At 41.4% G+C, this 17,780-nt stretch overlaps 1 protein-coding gene across 2 annotated transcripts in view; it reads left to right on the top strand.

Annotated features, from left to right (window-relative positions):
- Positions 1-111: 111 nt before the first annotated feature.
- SERPINI1 (serpin family I member 1) overlaps positions 112-17,780 on the top strand; it is an 87,340-nt gene continuing 69,671 nt past the window's right edge. The window contains exons 1-2 of one of the 2 annotated variants that reach the window (XM_044434415.1): positions 112-257; positions 11,113-11,285. The gene's annotated coding sequence lies outside the window, so the exon portion shown is untranslated. The remainder of the gene's footprint in view (positions 258-11,112; positions 11,286-17,780) is intronic. The other variant, XM_044434413.1, reaches the window with a different exon arrangement.

Genomic DNA, 17,780 nt, shown 5'->3' with positions numbered 1-17,780 from the left:
GGATGTAGCCCAATTGGAGCCCAGTAGCGATGAAGGGGGCGCGGAGTTGTCCAAATTAGGAAGAGAGGGGCGGGGCGAAGGAAAGTATTCCGGGCGCTGCAGGACGCGAGAGAAACAATCCCCGAGGCGGTGCTCGCGCGGAGTGGTGCGTTTCTGCCGCCGCTCCGGCGAAGAGGAGCAGACCCATTGTGGAGCTAGCCGGGGGTGCAGCCGCCGCTGCGTCTCGCGCATTACTCACCGGAGGGGCTGTGGGGCAGGTAAGCACCGCGCCAGGCACTTCTGCAGTACCGCAGCCTTGTCCGCTACTCGCGCGGGTTTGGCAGCTCTGCCGTATATGCCTCATAGATACTTATTTATTTTTGTCGTTACTATTATTAATGTTATTATTCATACTCAGCGCTCAGTAGCGAGCTGTGTTGTCATACCTCTCTACTGCATCGTCTTTTTCTTTTGTAAAAGTGGCGTTCCTGTTGTTCTCCCCGAAATAGTACAATGCCTTTTTTGCGCCCCCCCCGCGCTCCGTTTCTTTGGAGAGGGGAAGGGGCATGGGCTCCAGATGCTTAAGCGCAATAAGTTCGACAGCTTCCGATTTATTTGGAAATATCTACTCGGGTGAATAGAGGCGATATAACGAATCCCTTTGAAGCACTTCACGCTTTGACAACGAACATATAACTGTTTTCTTCCCCCTGTTGCTAGATGCTTCTTTCCCTCGCTTTGCATAGATGTTGTAAAACGATGATGATGATGATGATGATGATGATGATGATGATGATGATGATGATGAAAAATAACTAGCAGTAACGTCTTCGGGTGTTTCCTTTTTTTGAAATTTTGGCTCACCCCTGATTTCATTGAGTACTTCGAAAAATGCTTCTTTCATTTGAAGAGAAGGTGATTTTCGCCCATCGTCATTCACCATAAACCGTGATTCACATATTCTCTGCTGGGTGTCCTTAAGACAAAATGCACTGGACTTTAAAACACATGCTCGTATCATGGAGAAGTAGCACTTTCGATGAGTTAATATTGTATTTTAAAATACAAGGTATCTTAGACACTGCTCAGTTTGCTTACATTGATGTTACTTTAGATATACAGAAAGCACTGCAAAATGATACATGATATCAGTTTGCTAAAAATAAGAGTTGGATTTGATATATCTCTTTTATATTATAACAGCTCATTGAAACAATCATTACTCTTTGAGCACTGTGTATTTTGATGTCTATTGATGTGGGCTGCAATCTTTGAAATCAGTGAGAATTTTGACATTGACTTCAAGTTAGAGCACTATTTGGTATTTCCAGCTGCTTTTTAAAAGAAAGGAATTCTAAACACACTAGATCAGATACTCTGACCAACAATGAAATGCAATATAGCATGGAATAAGATGTGCCATATATAGACTTTTCGCAACCTATCTACATTTAAGTCTTAAGGTTACATTTCTATGCACACTTCCTTAGGAGTAAGCCCCACTGTACCATATGAGATGTATGTCCATGTAGGCATGTACAGGGGTCAGGCTGCATGCTGAGATATTTGCATGTTCTGGAAATGTTTACTCAAAAGTAGGCCCTATTATGTTTAGTGAGTCTTACTCTTAGGGAAGTATGCACAGGTTCTTACACTGATTTGTTTCTATTAAATCTGGGACTCCAATTTATATAATGCCTTAAGATTATATAATCAGTTTGCCCATAAATGTTGGCTATGCATATCTCTTGCAAGATGAACTCTATCTTTAATAGAAACTTCAGAAGTTTTACATTGCATTTGAAATTGCAACAGCCAATGCTGACATTTAAAACTAAAACAGGGGTGAGAAGTCCATGCTTTTGACTTAGGTGATTGAATCAGTTGGCCATTGGTCATAAGAGCTTCTGTACAGAAAAGCACAGGTTACCTTTTGCAGCTTTTAGCTGTGCACTGTGCGAATGAGACATGAGCTATAGGGGACAGCACCACAGTGTGGAATCATTCATTGCTTTTTTCACTTGACACAGGGGTGGGTTGGAAGGGAAGCACGAATGGCATGAAATGCATCATGGAGCCCTTTAGTCCTTAACATGCTAGACTTTGTATTATTTCTATTCTTTTCACCTTAGAAATTTCTATTCTTTTTGCCCTACTGGCAAAAGTAGATCTTGACATTGTATTACATGGTGCTGCATAAACACTAAAGTTGTAATCATGTAACAACCTGCACAGGATGGGAAGATGCTTCATTTTCTGAGTGTGGGCATGATGTTTTCAGGAACCAGGCAAAATTTCTCAGGGTTATAATGTCATCTTTTAATTTTATTCTTTGTTGTTGGTGTTTAGAAAGCCACTTGCTAGAATTTTCTTGGTCCTGGCAATTGTCTTTCAAATTGGATTTCTGCCAGAGTTATTGTCTGCATGGCCAGTGTCTGAATGAAAACTACAGCTTCATTGGTATATTGTTCCAATGGAGATATCTGTGAAGTGGTGAAATCCTGAGAATATTTACTTAGAAATAAGCACTACTGAGTTCCTAGCATGTTTAGGATGAATTTTGAATTAAGAAACATTTATCATTGCAGAAAAGGTAAGCCTGTCCATCATTAACAAACTATTTGTTGCAGTCTGTAGGATGATTTCAGAGTATATGGCTTGTAAATTCTATCCTCTGTGCATTGGCTGGCAAATTTTGCTTGTTGTGTCCATATAATCTACTTGGGAATGACTGACAAGATCTTTGTATGGTGCAATGGTGTAGATTTATCACCCCGAGCACATATGCACTAGTGTTGCAGGATCTTAAGATCAGGCTGCAATTCACTCTGTTTTTTAGATTGTACATTGTATTTCCTGTCCCAGTAGTCAAGCCATTGCATTTCCACAGTGTTCTCACCTCATTAATTTAGCATATCCTCTGTGGTATTTCATCCATTTGCCTCAGTCCACTGATAGCAAACCATGTATGGAATCGGGGTCCATGCATGAATGAGTTGCCCCTGTATAAATGACACATCCAGCAGTGAAGACTTATGGAGAAACATGTGGTTCTCCATCTGATTCTTTAGGAAAGTTCATACTTCAGTGGCAGAACATTTGCTTTGCATGAAGGAGGTCTTGGGTTCAGTCCCAAACTTCTCTAGTTACTGCCTGAAACCCTGAAGAACCACTGCCAGTCAGCATGGTCCCACCTTACCCAGCCTGATGTCACCCAAAACTTCTGGAGGACAATTTCCAACATGTGTTAGCATTGACAATGCCGATGGTGTGGATGGGAGTTATAATCTAAAACATCTGGAAGTCACTTGGTCAGAGAATGCTAGCAAAGTCAGTATACAACCTTGCATGCAAATCTGGTAAGTCTTATACCAGTGCAGACCATTTGTATAAGAACTGGTTTGTGTGACCCACCATGGGCTCACCATGGGTTATTTAACCCTCGCTTTGTAGTACAGTTATGCTTAACCCACAGGTATTAGAGAGTTTGTAGTAGGGGTCTGTTTAATCTAGCCTCTGGCCAGTTTCAGAAGATGTGCTGCAAACTCCACTGAGCAGTCAAACGGGCAACTGAACACACCCAGCACAGTAAGCCCAGAGTTGGGCAAACTGTTGCATTAGAAGAAATATCCTTTCTACCCACTTTACAACAAAAGGGAGTCCCTCTTGTAAGATGGAAACCTCCATACATCATTTGGTAAAATACTTGTATTTAAGATTAAACTTTTAAAAGGTTCTACCTTTTAAAGGGGGCTTGTTTTTAACTTTCAAAATATAGTTTTTAATTTATATTTCTTACTAACAAATCAACTAACTACTGTAAGCACATTAATCCTTAGGCTGCCACAGTTAATTCTCTCTCTCTCTTTGTTGCAAGAGTTTAATAATATTCTTCCAGGATTCTGAAAACAACTATATAATGGCAAGATAGCAGTTTTACTCTAAGTCTTTTGTCCCAAGTTATAAAGAGGTCTGTACTTTCTTGGGTTGTGTTACAAGCCTTTCTAAAGCCCCCCTGAATTTTGAGAGTAGCTTTTTCCATAGAGTTGCAGTCAGAAGTGGGAGGCAATACTCAGAGGCTTTAGTCTGCCCTCAGATGTTCCCCATGTGACCATTTGGATCCCATCCCCTGCATACAGAAGGGTATATGTGACTATTATTCTGCTAGTGCACAACTTTTATTGCTTATGAAAATCCTATTTTCTTGTGCAAGCTGTTTCAGCACAAGTTCTTCCATTGCCAGAGAAGAGAATCCACTGTTGCACCGTCTCTCTTGCAACACTTGACCACATTCTGGCTTGCCCTGAGTAGAGCATGAAAGAGGGCTGGCTTCCAGAACAATAGCCTCAGCCAGCATTCTTCTTCAGACTGCTATCTAGGCAAATGCCTGGCTTTGAGGAGCTCCTTCCTCAGAGCCTGGCATCACTAGAGAGATGACCAGTGGGATCCACCTGGTGATCTCCTGGTGCTTTGCTCCTTTGGAGCCTCCTCCATCCTCTCTCAGCTCTGGCTAAGCAGAGGACTGGGTTGCTGCTCCAGAGCATGGATATCCTATGAAATTACCTGCAGCACAGGCAATCTCCTGGCTCTGTGAAAGGACATCCTTAGAGGGTTACTGGAATGAGCCAGAGAGCTGGTACTTGCTCAAGAGTAGCCAGCCACTTTCTGTCTCACTCTGAGAAACTTCCCAGGGTGAGACTGCTGGGAGAGCCCCATCAGCTGTTCTTTTGCTGTGACATTTTCCACAGCAGGTGAGAAAGGCAGGCGGGACTTTCAAAAAAACTTGCTCTTGGTGCCACTTCACTCCAGAGAACTGGACTGGAAGTCCAGACCTGAGGTCCTATATGCCTGTCCAAACTGTTCCACAAGGTTGCATTCTGGGTTTGTGGTCCACACCTGCTTCAGGGTGCTTATATTAACTTATAATGCCCTAAACAGATTAGGACCTGTGGGTATACCCAGATGTACCTGTACCTTAAGATCATCTTTGGAGGTCCTTTAAAGGAGAGCCACTGTTGAAAGATGTGAAGATGGTGGCTACTCAGAAGGGCTTTTCAGTAGTGGCACCTCATTTATGGAAATCACTCACCAGGGAAGTATACCTGGTACTGACACTGTTCATGTTCTGGTACCAGGCAAAACCTTTTTTAGTCACTTAACATTTCAATGTTTAAATAATATGCTATAAATACCTACAGCCAGCTCTTTATTTTATTTTATTTTCTGTTCTGATTCTTGTTATTTGTTTTCATTGGGATTTTGTATTTATTAATTTGTTTAATTACATTGTAATTTGTTTTGTTTGTATTCGAATGATTTATTGATTGTTAATCCGTTTTACTGTATTGTGGTATGTCTGCATTTTATTGTATGTAAACGGTTCAGAGAGCCAGCACAGCTGAGTGAATGGTACACAATTTTTTAAATTAAATACATGAAATTCTGTAAGCCACTGCACAATGGTTCCATTAGCTTAGATGTTACTTCCACTGGTCCTGCTAGGAGCTGTGCAGCCATGAGCCGAACAGTGCTAAGTATGCCATTTTCCCACTATAACCTCTATCTTTTAGGTTTATCATAAAGGGTAAGAGATCGATTGAACAAACCAGCCTTAAGAATGTTTTCTCCAGATGTCTGTCTCATGCCATAGAACCAGTCCATAGAACCCAGTCCTTCATAAATGTGCCACGGACTGCAGCCTGAGCCTGTCCTCATATTTACTAGGCAGTCAAGGCCACCAGATGCAGTTGGGCTTGCTTTTCAATAAACTTTATTGGATGGCACTTTGTCTTCATCCTGCCATTCACATTATTAACAAGGGAAGAAAATTCCAGATTCTGGTTCAGAATGTCAAGAAGAAGCAGCCTTCCACTAATCAGTGCCAAACTGGGAAACCACCTGGAAAGTGAATGCAGAATATTTTGAACACCTTGGAGAAAAACTTGGGTGTAAAAGTAGCCAGCAACAGCAAGCAATGCTTTTTAAAAAGAAATGTTTTTAGCAGTTCTACAATAAAATGATCGAAGGGGCAAATAAGATTGATTTCATGTACATTTTAAGTTACCTGTGGCATTATAAACTCTCCATGTCATCTTTGCTTATCAGCTTTGTAAGTATATTTCTGTTCTTGTTTCTTTTCTTTTTTCTACATATATTCTGGAAATGATCTTGACTCTGGCATGATATCAAAAGCCGGGATGCATGCATTGTGCACAACTGCTTCACAGCTTATCCGTTGACAGACACATCCATCCATACTGATTCTTTGATCTAGCCTACCATCTATCAAAAGAGAGGAAAAATACTTAGGATGCAATCCTGTGTGTAGTTGAGATGTAGTCCTCTGCACACTTACCTGAGAGTAAGTCCCACCGGGGTGAGCTGTGGGACTGCAAAATCAGCCAGTGCTCCTTTCATGACAGGCTAACTGTTGAATATGTTTCCCAGATGGAAGGAACAACATTATTAAACCTGGTGGCACACTTGTCATGTCCAAGTATATTTACTTTCTTTTCCAACCCTATTGGGGGAGGGGGGGAGAAGAATTTGCTTACCTCAGGCTATAAGCACAGCAAGGTATTATTATCCTCCAGTCACTCATGTGGTGCAAGCAAAATTCTGTCTCCTTGAATCAGTAGGATGCAAACATTTGCTTTCTGCAGAGTGCAAACCAAACAATAGCACGCAACTTTAATTGCAGAATTAGTGGCATGCAATAATGAAAGCGGCATTTGAAAAATTAAGCATTGGTTGCCACTCATGGATAGCAAGTTGATTGCTTGTTAGTAAGATGCATTTTTGAGCCATCAAAGTGCTTGATATGAATAGCATGTAGCTGAAGGTAGCATCTAGTTCAGCAGAGCATAAATCCAAAATGCTCTCACATGAAAAGGAATCATGGCAATAACAGGTAGAAGCATAAGAGGGATTTAGTAATATGTAAATATCTACCTAGAACATTTAATGCATTGTAATTCCCATTCCCGATGGGTTTTGCTAAAACAAGACATGGTCTTACTGAATTTGGAACTAGGTCTTGCAGTGTTTTTAAAGGAGGCTGAGGCTCTGGGAAATTTCTAATGAAACAATAAGGAATAGGCTCTGGAAATGGCTGTTTCCATTAGCGTTGGTTTTCCTGTGGCTCTCCTGATGTTTTGGGATGCAAATTCCATCGATTCCAGGCAGCATAACCATTGGTCAGGATGATAGGTGTTGTAGTCCAACTACATCTGGAGGACAAAATGTTTTTATGCACAGACTTGTACAGAGCAGAAGACAGGAAGCTGCAGCCTTCCAGATGTTGAACTAAAATCTTGTCCTTGGTCATGCAGACTGGGACTGACTAGCTTTGGAGTCCAAAACTTTGGGAAGGTTTCATGTTTTTCACCTCTGATACGTGATTACCAACTTCTTGTGAAAACACTAATTGAGCCTCACCCCAGCTAGATGCAATCAGGGTGGAACCTGACAACTAAGGACTGAATTTGCTGCATTGCAAGTGTAACCTGGAGGAGTTTGGCAGCTTACACTACAGTTAGTAAATCATTTGGTGAAACAGGCAGAATAAGGGTGCAGTCTAATGGGTGGGACTGGGCAGAGATAGGTGGGTTATGAATACCGGCAGAATCTGAAGCCTTCATATATGTTAATGAACATTATTTGACTGGTCAAATCTACTAAAATGGCTTTATTACATTGGTATTCTACCTCTTTTCACGACAGAACTCAAGGTGACATGAATGTGTCTCCAGTTGAAGAGGGCTGTGAGGAACAAGGCAGGTCGGAGAGCATTCATTCGTAGGGTTGCCATAAGTCAGAGATGACTTGACAGCACATATTGGTTGGTCTCCTAATTCTGCACTGACCATTCCTTGACCCACTTTGCTTCATATGTTTGCTGCACCAAGAGCCTACAATTCATGTCAAGAGAACCCTGATGGAGAACAAGCACTATATGATGAAATTCAACAGTGTTCTTAGTTGATACCTTCCTGTCCCACTGCAAAAACCAGTATCTCAGGCCAAAAGATTGCAGTTCTTTTTATTGTCATGATAAAAAAATAGTTGTTTAGTTATTCCCCCATTAGTTAACACCAGTTGTCATCATGTTTTCCTTTGCTCCCTTTCCTTTCCTTTCTTAATTCCCTGACTACCTGTTGGACTATCTGCCAGTGCCCAGTTTCCAAGATGTTACTTTATTATTATAATTTATTTATTACACTTCTACACTGTCCATAACCAAAGCTCTGTTCTGTTTGGTCTGAGCTGCACAGGCTTAATGTTGTAACAGCGCATGACAATTCACAATTAGAATATTAAGAGGAGCTTGCCCTGAGTAACTTGGCAAGCGTACTGTCCGCGGTGATGTTCTCCATTCCACAACTTTTTCAGTTACTTTCTGCTAGTTTGAACAAAACGGGGAGAGCAAATAAGGTTTGCTTGCTCTAATGATACAACTGATTCAATAAATCACAATTGCACACACAATAGAAAGGAAATGAGAAATATCTGTGCACTTCCCGAGAGGCATCTGGTTAGCCACTGTCGGAAACAGGAAACTGCCAGACTGGGTAGGTTTTAGCTAGGTCTAATCCAGCAGAATTATTCTTAAGAGTAGCCCAGCTAACAGATAGGGACAGCAAAAATATGAGGTGCTTATTCACTTCACAACAAGGAAAGTTTATCCTGCTGGTATCTCACCCTTGGATCAGAGGAACATATGGCCATACCATTTAATTCTCACAATCATTACTCTAAGAAGGGAGACGGAGGGACACAGATGAACTAATTACAGCTCCTGATGATGTTTGATCCTGGGAGAGTGTGGATTGTTTTAATTAGGCTTAGTGAGTATAAACCAGAAGACAGAACCGTGGTTTTAGATCCTGGATTGTTCTGGCTGGTTATACAGTTCCCTGGGTTCAGATGTCCATGGTGTCTGTTTAAAGCTGAATAAAGAAGGCTTCAGAGTCTTCCTCTTGAGAACGAGGAAAAAGTGAGATCAAGGTTTTCAGTGACTTGCTTTCACAACAGTTTCTCCTTATGCCTGAACTAAGACAGTGAGCCACATGGCTGAGTAGCGTTTTTATGCAAGTTTATCTCATCCAAACCCAAGACAAGTGCTCAGTTCACAATACCACAATAGGTAAAATCTCATATTGTTCAAGTGGGCTTCCCCCTTCTCTCCTCCCACTGGTCTCCCTTGTGACTCACCTCCTCCAAAACCTATTCTAGGGGCTACTCAATCCTCTAGGGCAAATGTTGATGACATTTACAGAGTGGTAGCTACCATTGGAAGATTTCTTTCCTCCCCATTCTGCTGGCAGAAGATAGTCCATCAACAGGAAGGGTTAATTGCATGCTGTTCCATATGGCTCACCTAGGTATTTTCATCAACTGACATGAAGGAGCTATGGTAGCTGGATTCTAGCTTTTGGAAGGAAAGTGTCCAAAAATAATTTGATTTAGATTTAATAGCATGAAATGGTGTAAGTAGGTTGGGTTTCCCGTTGCTAGGGGTGCACATTCATCTTAAATTTTCTGCATTGTGTGAAAATAGTGTAATGAAGCTTCTTCCTCTTTAGATGTGTGAGATGGCAAATTTTAATCCCTGAATTTTCCTTGGGAAACTAATGAAGTATAAAGCCTAAGTCGCCTATAAATCCAAGTAATAAGGTACACTGTAAAACTTGTGTATTCATAACTGTCTCCTTCTAGTGCAGTTTTAATCAATATTTCTACAATGCTGAGGTTTTACCTGTAACCTTTCTGTTCTGCCTGGCTTGTGTTACACTCCAATTGTAAACAGTTTCTCGGTTTCACCAGTGTAGTTCACTGCATACAGGGCGTCTGTGCATTCGGTATTAAAATACAAGTGGGATCAACAACCAATTGTTGCAATTTGAAGCAGCGTTCCCAAACACAGGAAACCAGGGGAAAAATCATTGCCGTGTATTTATATACATACAGAGATTTGTATCAAATGCGTGCAACTTGCAATTCCACATAGATTCAACAAAAGCAAACCAAGCAAGTATCCATTCAAAATCAGTGTGTAGAAACCACCCCTTCATATATTAAAAGCATTGTTAAAAACAATGTTCAAAACAGTATCTGTGAAATTGTATCAATAAAACCATGGATGGTTAGATCAGAAAGGCTTCCTGACATTAAAGCGTGTGGAGGAGGCCGGGGAAACAAGGTGGCATCTGCCTGACCTCCCAAGGCAGAAAACTTCAAAGAAACGGAGCTGCTATGCTGAAGGATGCCAATCAAGTCATAGGTCCCTGCAGGAACCGGGATGTAAAAGTGAACCATTTGATAGTCCACTTAGTATTAAATTTAGAATTCCATACCCAAGTCCAGATCCCCATGAAGCCTCTAGGTAACCCTGGACTGGTCACTGCCTGATCAATTAAACTACCTTGCAAGGCTGTTGTAAAGGTGAAATGTGGTTGGGGGAAATAACTGTTTAACCCACCATGACCAAATGAAGCAAATGTGCAGTGCACTTAGATAAGCATGTTCTGTGGTCTCTTTCTGACAAAGCAGCTCTTCTGATCTGTGCTTCTGGTAACTGGAGAAGCAGAAGCAGACTGGAGAAGAGGGCTGGGCTGGCGCATCAAGGGAAGGACACATATGCAAAATATAACGTTTGCCTCCTCATTTTCTTCCCTGGTGCTGGGACTCCCTTTTCTGTGAACTGGGGCAGTCCAGGCTGAGATTGCAGAGCCTTTAATGCCCTTGATCTCATGCAGCATTCAGAAGTAATTTGTTGGGAGCGACTAGGCATGCATGGCAGAAATATCTTTGTAGATCACTCACTTGGATGTTTTTCATGAGCTTATACTGTCAGAATATTTATGAATCATGCATACTGAGATCTGGTGGTTGTTTGTTTAATCTGTAACCCTGAAGAGACAGCTTATTCACAATTCACTGTGGAGTCTGTAATAGTTGGTACATATTTGGGCATGTGCATATTTTTAAAATTAAAATGGAAGCCTCTTCTGTCAAGTTCAATTATTAGGCAAAAGTGCTGCTGGTTTGCGTAGGTGGTAGGCGCTCACTTCTGCATGGATGGGTGTTTAAATGGAGAACGCCTTTCTGGAACTCCTGCCCATCTCCCCACAGTGCCTCCATCCCGCTCTGTTGCTCCTCGCCCACGAATTCCCGAGGCACTCCTGAGAACGGCCTGCGATGGCACTCTGTGAACTGCACTGAAGAACCTCCAGCTGCTGCCGTCACCCAGAGCAAGGTGGAGTCTAGTTTCCACAGCTGGTCCTGCCTTTCCAGCATTACGAAAGGTAGCAAACTGTTAGTTCTGCTATTTTCACTATCAGGTCTGGGAAGATAGGCTTGTGGCATTTTCTGAAATGCCTTTCAGCAAGTAGCGTTGCTGTTTCAAAGTTGGTGGGATGCAACACGCGGACTGAGACTCTGCTTTCTAGACAAGTTTTAATTGAAGATGCTCTCAGCCCCATCTCTCCTTGGACCAGAAGCGGTGACTCTTGTCCTCATTGCTTTCTGGTTTTGCCAAGCCAAGTGTGCAAGCACTTCTTTTATACTGTTGCAGATGCCCAAATGGCTTGAGCAGCACCAAGTTCTCTGCATGCATCTATTTATGTAATTATGTTATTTATTAGATTTACAGCTATTCTTGTATTCTTCTTACAAAGAACTCTGGGGATGGGTAAATAGGGACACAGATGGAACTGGGTGTCATTGTCTGATCTGACAAACCACTGCATTGCCCCATCTCCATGGACTCATGTCTGAACCAAGTGTTTTACTAGGCTCCCAGAAGCTCAATTAGGTTTTTCAGCTGTGGTCACTTCATGTAGGAGATTACAGTAAAAAAATATCCTTGTCCTGATTTTGCAAAGCATGAAACTCCCTTTTTTGTCAGAATCATAAATCCACATTCTCGTCCCATTAAAATGCAGTGTTAGGGATTTGCAGATTGGTCTGAAGTAAGCTGCAGTTACTAGAAGGGTGGGAATGAATTCTTGTCTTAAATAATAAATAATAATAATAAATAAGCTCAAATTTATTTAGGTTAGTATCATAGTTAACACAACTTTGTGAATTTTAGCATTTGATCATGGGATTCTTTCCCAGCCAGTTGACCTGCTAAGCCAGAATATGGGAATCTGGCTGTCAGCCACTGAACTCGTTCTCTGTCACTTATAATTATAATTAATGTTAATTATTTGAGTTTTAATTTCTATATATTACCATCTTCACCACAACCATCAAATACTACCTGGCATATTTTTGAAACAACAGCCAAACCTCCCCTTCTGGCAGTCTCATTTTCCATGATGTTGTCTGTTCTTTCTCTTGTCATTTTCCCAGCAACTCAACATGCTGGCGAAGTACAGCTAATTTATTTAATAATTTAATTGGCTTTGTAAATCTGTGTTTCTGACATGCTTTTCCCCGGATTATATTAAAAGATGTTTTAGAGCATTCATCTGCTGCCTACTTCGTGCTGTCATTTAGAAAGCATACCAGTCTCTTTATTTAAAGTCAGAGGGCTTGGTGTGACTTTACCCTAACTTCTTAGCCTGGGAAACAGTTGTATCTGCACTCTGGAGTGAAGTCCTCTTCCATCTGTTACTTCTATTCGCACTACTGGTTCAAAACTATTACTTGGCTACCTTGTCATCCCCTAAAAGGTTGCAGCAGTAACACGTTTAAACATGAAAGGAGCAATCCTATGCAAGTTTAGACAGAAAAAGCCCTACAACTTCCAGCAGGCTCCAGCCAAACCCTTTCTGTGTCTAAGCTTCAAAGGACTGTGATGTAGAATCAGCAAGAAAAACAACCCTTTATGTACAGCAGAAACTGTCTAGGGAGGTAATTGTACTTCTGGATGACAAAAGAGCTGAAGGAGTTCTTTAAAAAATAGAAGGAAATTCCAGAGGAGCTGAATTCTTTGAGTCTGTCTTCACTGCAGGAGAAGTACAGCTGATCTGCATGGCTGAACTGATATTTTCAGGAATGGTCTGAGGAATGGAGGCAAATGGAAGAGAGAAACATTTGTTCTGGACATTACGAACAAATTGAAAATGAACAAAGCACTGGGTTCATATGGTACCCATCCAATAACTCTTAATTTCAGTCATTAAACTGCTGATATCCTAAACAAAACACATGCGATGTATCCATGAGATAAGTCTTTTGATCACAGGGGTCGCCCATCCATTCTCTACCAGAATACTGTACGTGGTCAGTGCAGCACTAATTTTTGAGAAGGGGCCAATAAATTACACGCTAGCTAGCTTGGTGTTGGTGTCTATTACAAGTGAATTGGTAGGAAGTGTTCTGGCTTCTCTGGGCTAGCTATTATTTATCTCCTCCTCTTGGCAAGAAATCCAAGGCAACAGATATAATCCTCCTTTCCATTTTATCCTCACAAAGCCCTGTCCATGAGCTTCATGGCCAGATGGAGACTAGAACCTGGACCAGTTGAACCACAGTCCAGCACTCTACCCGCTATACCACACTGCCTTCCTTAAAGACAAAATTACGCACACATAGAAGGATAAGTCTTGCTGAAGAAGAATCAACATGGATTTTACAAAGGAACGTCCTTTTTTAAAAGCCTTTTACAGTTCATTGACTCTGTCAAAGGCTTGTAGATAAGAGTGATCCAATAGGTATTGTTTACTTTGGCTTTCAAATTTATCAAAGATTTCTGAGAAATTATAGCTGTCGGGATCAGATGAGAGGTACTGTTATGGATTAATAATTGGATAAGAGCAGGAAGGAGAGTGTCAGCCTAAATAGGCAGATTTCTCAATGGAGAATAAAGCACGTTTGTCAGGGAGCTGTGCTAGGACCTAGTCCTTCATGGCTCCAAAGTTTAAGATGAACAGTGAAATGGCCATAGCAATGGATACTAAGCTATTTAAGGTGTTTTAGAAAAAAATGAGTGTGAAAAGCTCCGGAAGGTCTCCATACTGAAGGAATTGGCATCACAACAGAAAATGCACTTCAGTAGAAGCAAGTGTAAAGCGATACATCTTGGGGGATGGGATGGAGTCCTAAATTCCCATATACAGTGATGGAATCTGAGCTGGAATGATTGCCCAAAAAATGGATTGCATGTGGTGATCAGTTTGATGAAAATACCAACCCACTGTGCAGTCGCTATGAAAGAGGCACTTTCTGTGCTGAGGATCATTAGGAAAGGAATTGAAAATCAAATGGCCACTATCCTAATGGCCTCGATACAAATTTATGGTCAGCAACATAGAATATTGTGTATAGTTCTGGTCACTGCATCTAAAAAGTATATAATAGAACTGGAAAAGGTGCAGAAAAGGGCATACATTATCAACGGGATGGTGCAATTCCCCTCTGCAAAAAAGGTAAATAATGGGGGAAATGAAATAAGCTTCTACTATTAAGTTGGATGTTGGAGGGCAGACAAAAGGAAGTACTACTTAATGCAACACCTTATTAGATATGGAGCTTGTTACCACAGATGGCACTGGATGGCTTTAAAAAGGGAACTCATGCAAATTTATGTAGGGTGAGGCTATCCATGGTGGGTAGGCATGATGGCGACCTATTCAGTGTCAGAGGCACTAAGCTTCTCCACAATAGTTGCTAGGAAATATGAGGGAACGATGCCTTGCCAAAGGGCTTCTCTGGGCACCTGTTTAGCCCCTGGATGAATAGAATGCTGGATTTGTCAGCCTTTCATCTAGCAGGGCTCTTTGTAGGGTGGAGTGGTGTCAGAAGGGAATTTTGATGGTTTGTGGCTTCATGATCTCACTCCACTTTTCAATTTTCACATTTCCCCCCATTATAGTTATCTATGAATCTCTCTGCTTCAGAACTGTGTTACAATTCTTCATACATCTGCATACAATTCTACATCTGCTTAGTGTCACATATCCATCCCACATATAGTTAATTTGTTTCAGAACATGCATGAGGCTTCTCCTCTTGCGGAACCAGTTGTAAAGGAGACGCCACTGCTTCTGAGCCACCTGCAGAAAGCAAAATATGCTTCCATTGAGCTTCTTTGCATGAGGTCGCCATCCTGAGCATGTCCAGATGTTGCAGTCCACTTAAAATACAATGGAACCACTTTGAGTAGGGTCATTGGCTTTCTTTCTTTCTTTTTCTTTTCTTTTTTTATTGTAGCACCTCCACCTTCCTAACAAGAAATGGGAATTGGGAGAGTCGCTAGTGCTGCTTGGAACAGGGAGACCATGAAGGAAAACACTTGTTTTTCTGTGCATTTACTTCAATTCCTCTGTGCATTTCTGTGCATTTACTTCAATCCGTGCATTACTTCAATTCAATTTACTTAACTTCTTATACCAATAAAATCCAGGATCTTTATATGCCTCCATTGTATGCCACTGTAGGAAAACTGAAGGGGGCAGTAGAGAAGGAAGTGTATTTCAGAGATTATTACACACACACACACACACACACACACACACACACACAGAGAGAGAGAGAGAGAGAGAGAGAGAGAGAGAGAGAGAGAGAGAGAGAATCTAAGTTTACATACAGTGGTACCTTGGCTCATGAACTTAATCCGTTCCAGGACTCTGGTTGTGACCCAAATTGATCATGAGCCAAATTAAATTTCCCCATAAGGTTCAATGTAAATAAGGTTAATCCGTTCTATAACCATTTTTTAAAGCAGAAAAATGTGAAGCAAAGTGACAACAACAATGATCGCGGCCATCTCCCCGCCCATCCCAAGCACAAGCACGGCCATCTGCCCGCCCCGTGCAGCACAACTGAGATTGCACCCGTCATCCCGGCACCCGCCCATCATCCCAGCATGCTGGGGGGTGGGGAAGAGAGATGGGTGTAAACAGTGCCCTGGGGGTGGGGAGATGGCCACGATCGCAGTTCTGTTCGTGCAGGGAAGGCATGCCTGATCAGAGGCGCGCTCCTGCAGGAAAGACAGGCGGAAATTTGGCCATCTCCCCCACGGCTCTGCTTTGCTGCTCCCGTCTTTCCTGCAGCAGTGCGCCTCTGATCACACACGCCTTCCCTGCATGAACAGAACTGCGACCGTGGCCATCTCCCCACTTGGAGAGGCTGTGATCTTGGTTGCCACCCAAAGCAGTGTTCGTGACCCAAGTCAAAATTTTTCAGAAATTCTTGTTCGTGACCCAATTTGTTTGTGAACCAAGGCGTCCGTGAACCGAGGTACCACTGTACATGTTCATACTTAAGTATACAACTGTAAACAAATGGTTTAAAATGGTACTTGTAAAAAGGAAAAAGGCATGGCAAATGCAATGTAGAAGATGAAGTTGAGTTGGGCAATGGACTTGGATAGATGATGTTCAGGCCCTGGATATAAAAAAGATGAAGCTGAAGCCTGTGCTGCAGCTGATAAGGGCAAATCTGTACAAGCAAACATTTTCAAAGGAGTTGCAATCTAGTAGGTTATTTGGGGCTAGTTTTGGTCCATGTTAGTTTCACCTGTCTTCATTCGTAAATCTATTTTATCCTGTTTTCACATCAGTCCAGTTTTGGGGAGTAATTGAAAAAAATCTACATGAAAATTTTCTTTCCATTTCATTATAAGAATGTGTATTTTGTGCAATTAAGTTGAAACCTTCATTGAAAAATTCACAGTCAGAAGAATAAGTCTCCCAGTCCACACATTCATTTGGGAAGTATAAATCAGGTTGGTTCACTTCCAAATGTAGAGTAAAACAAATGCTTATGCAACCTTACACATTCATCTGCTACAGCAACAGCAAGAGTCTTCTGACACATTTGAGTCCAACAAATTAATTAGGGCATAAGCATTTATGAACCAGGACTCTCTTCACCAGAGGCATAGAATACCATCCTGAGTTGTCAGATATAGATACACGTGGATGCAGGAAGGAGGTTGTAGGGGAGTAAAATGCAAGAAGGACAGACTGTAAAAATTGTACGAAAAATTAAATCAGGATTCCCAAACTTCCAACTCTCTGGTGTCCCCCAGACAATTTGGACTTCAACTCCCATGAGCCCCAACCAGCATGGCTAATGGTTAGGAATCCCGGAAATTATAGTCAAATACCTGGACAGCACCAAACTGGAAAAAGCTGAGTTACTGTAAATATTTCTTCCTTTTTTCTTTTTCTTTTTTTTTTTTGAAAATCTTTATTTTTCTAACATAAACAAATGCACAGAAGATAGTATGAAACAAAGCAAGCTAAAATGAACAAAGCAAACAAAGTTGCCAAGGGAATTTTAAACAAATACAATCTATACATAATATTTCAAAAGTGTTGTTAATTTTCTCCTGTACCCCCAGTAGCAGAAGCGCTCCAGGCAGTTCACAGCAATTTATCAAAGTGCAATAACAAAACTGATACAATAAAAATAAAAATGCAATAAAACACAGTGTAAATTAGGAGTAATGAGAAGCCACCTGCAGAGTAGTGTTGATAAACATCCTGGCACTGATAAGTTCATTAAAACCTGCAGTATGATTAAAAGGCATCATCCCTATTCAAGCCACAGGTGCATTCATGCCACACCCATTGCTCATAAGCTGGAAGTTCCTAAGTCTGTAAGCATCTTTTAAAAAATTAATTGAGCTTTGTGAGTTTGTCAGAAATTACTTAAATAAGTTAAATGAGTTAATGATGGGTTGTAGCTTAGTGTAGGGCACATGGTTTGCATGTAGGAAATTCTGCATTCAGTTCCCGGCATCTCCAGGTAGCACTTTGATAAATTGCTGTGAACGTCCTGGAAAAAATGCCTAAAACCCTGGAAACTCCTGCAAGCTGGCATAACTGGGCTGAATGAACCAG

This window comes from Varanus komodoensis, unplaced genomic scaffold, assembly GCF_004798865.1.
Source record: "Varanus komodoensis strain SLA01 unplaced genomic scaffold, ASM479886v1 scaffold28, whole genome shotgun sequence".
Taxonomy (NCBI): domain Eukaryota; kingdom Metazoa; phylum Chordata; class Lepidosauria; order Squamata; family Varanidae; genus Varanus; species Varanus komodoensis.
The sequence above is the reverse complement of the archived record's forward strand: the minus strand, read 5'-3'. Positions and strand labels throughout refer to the sequence as shown.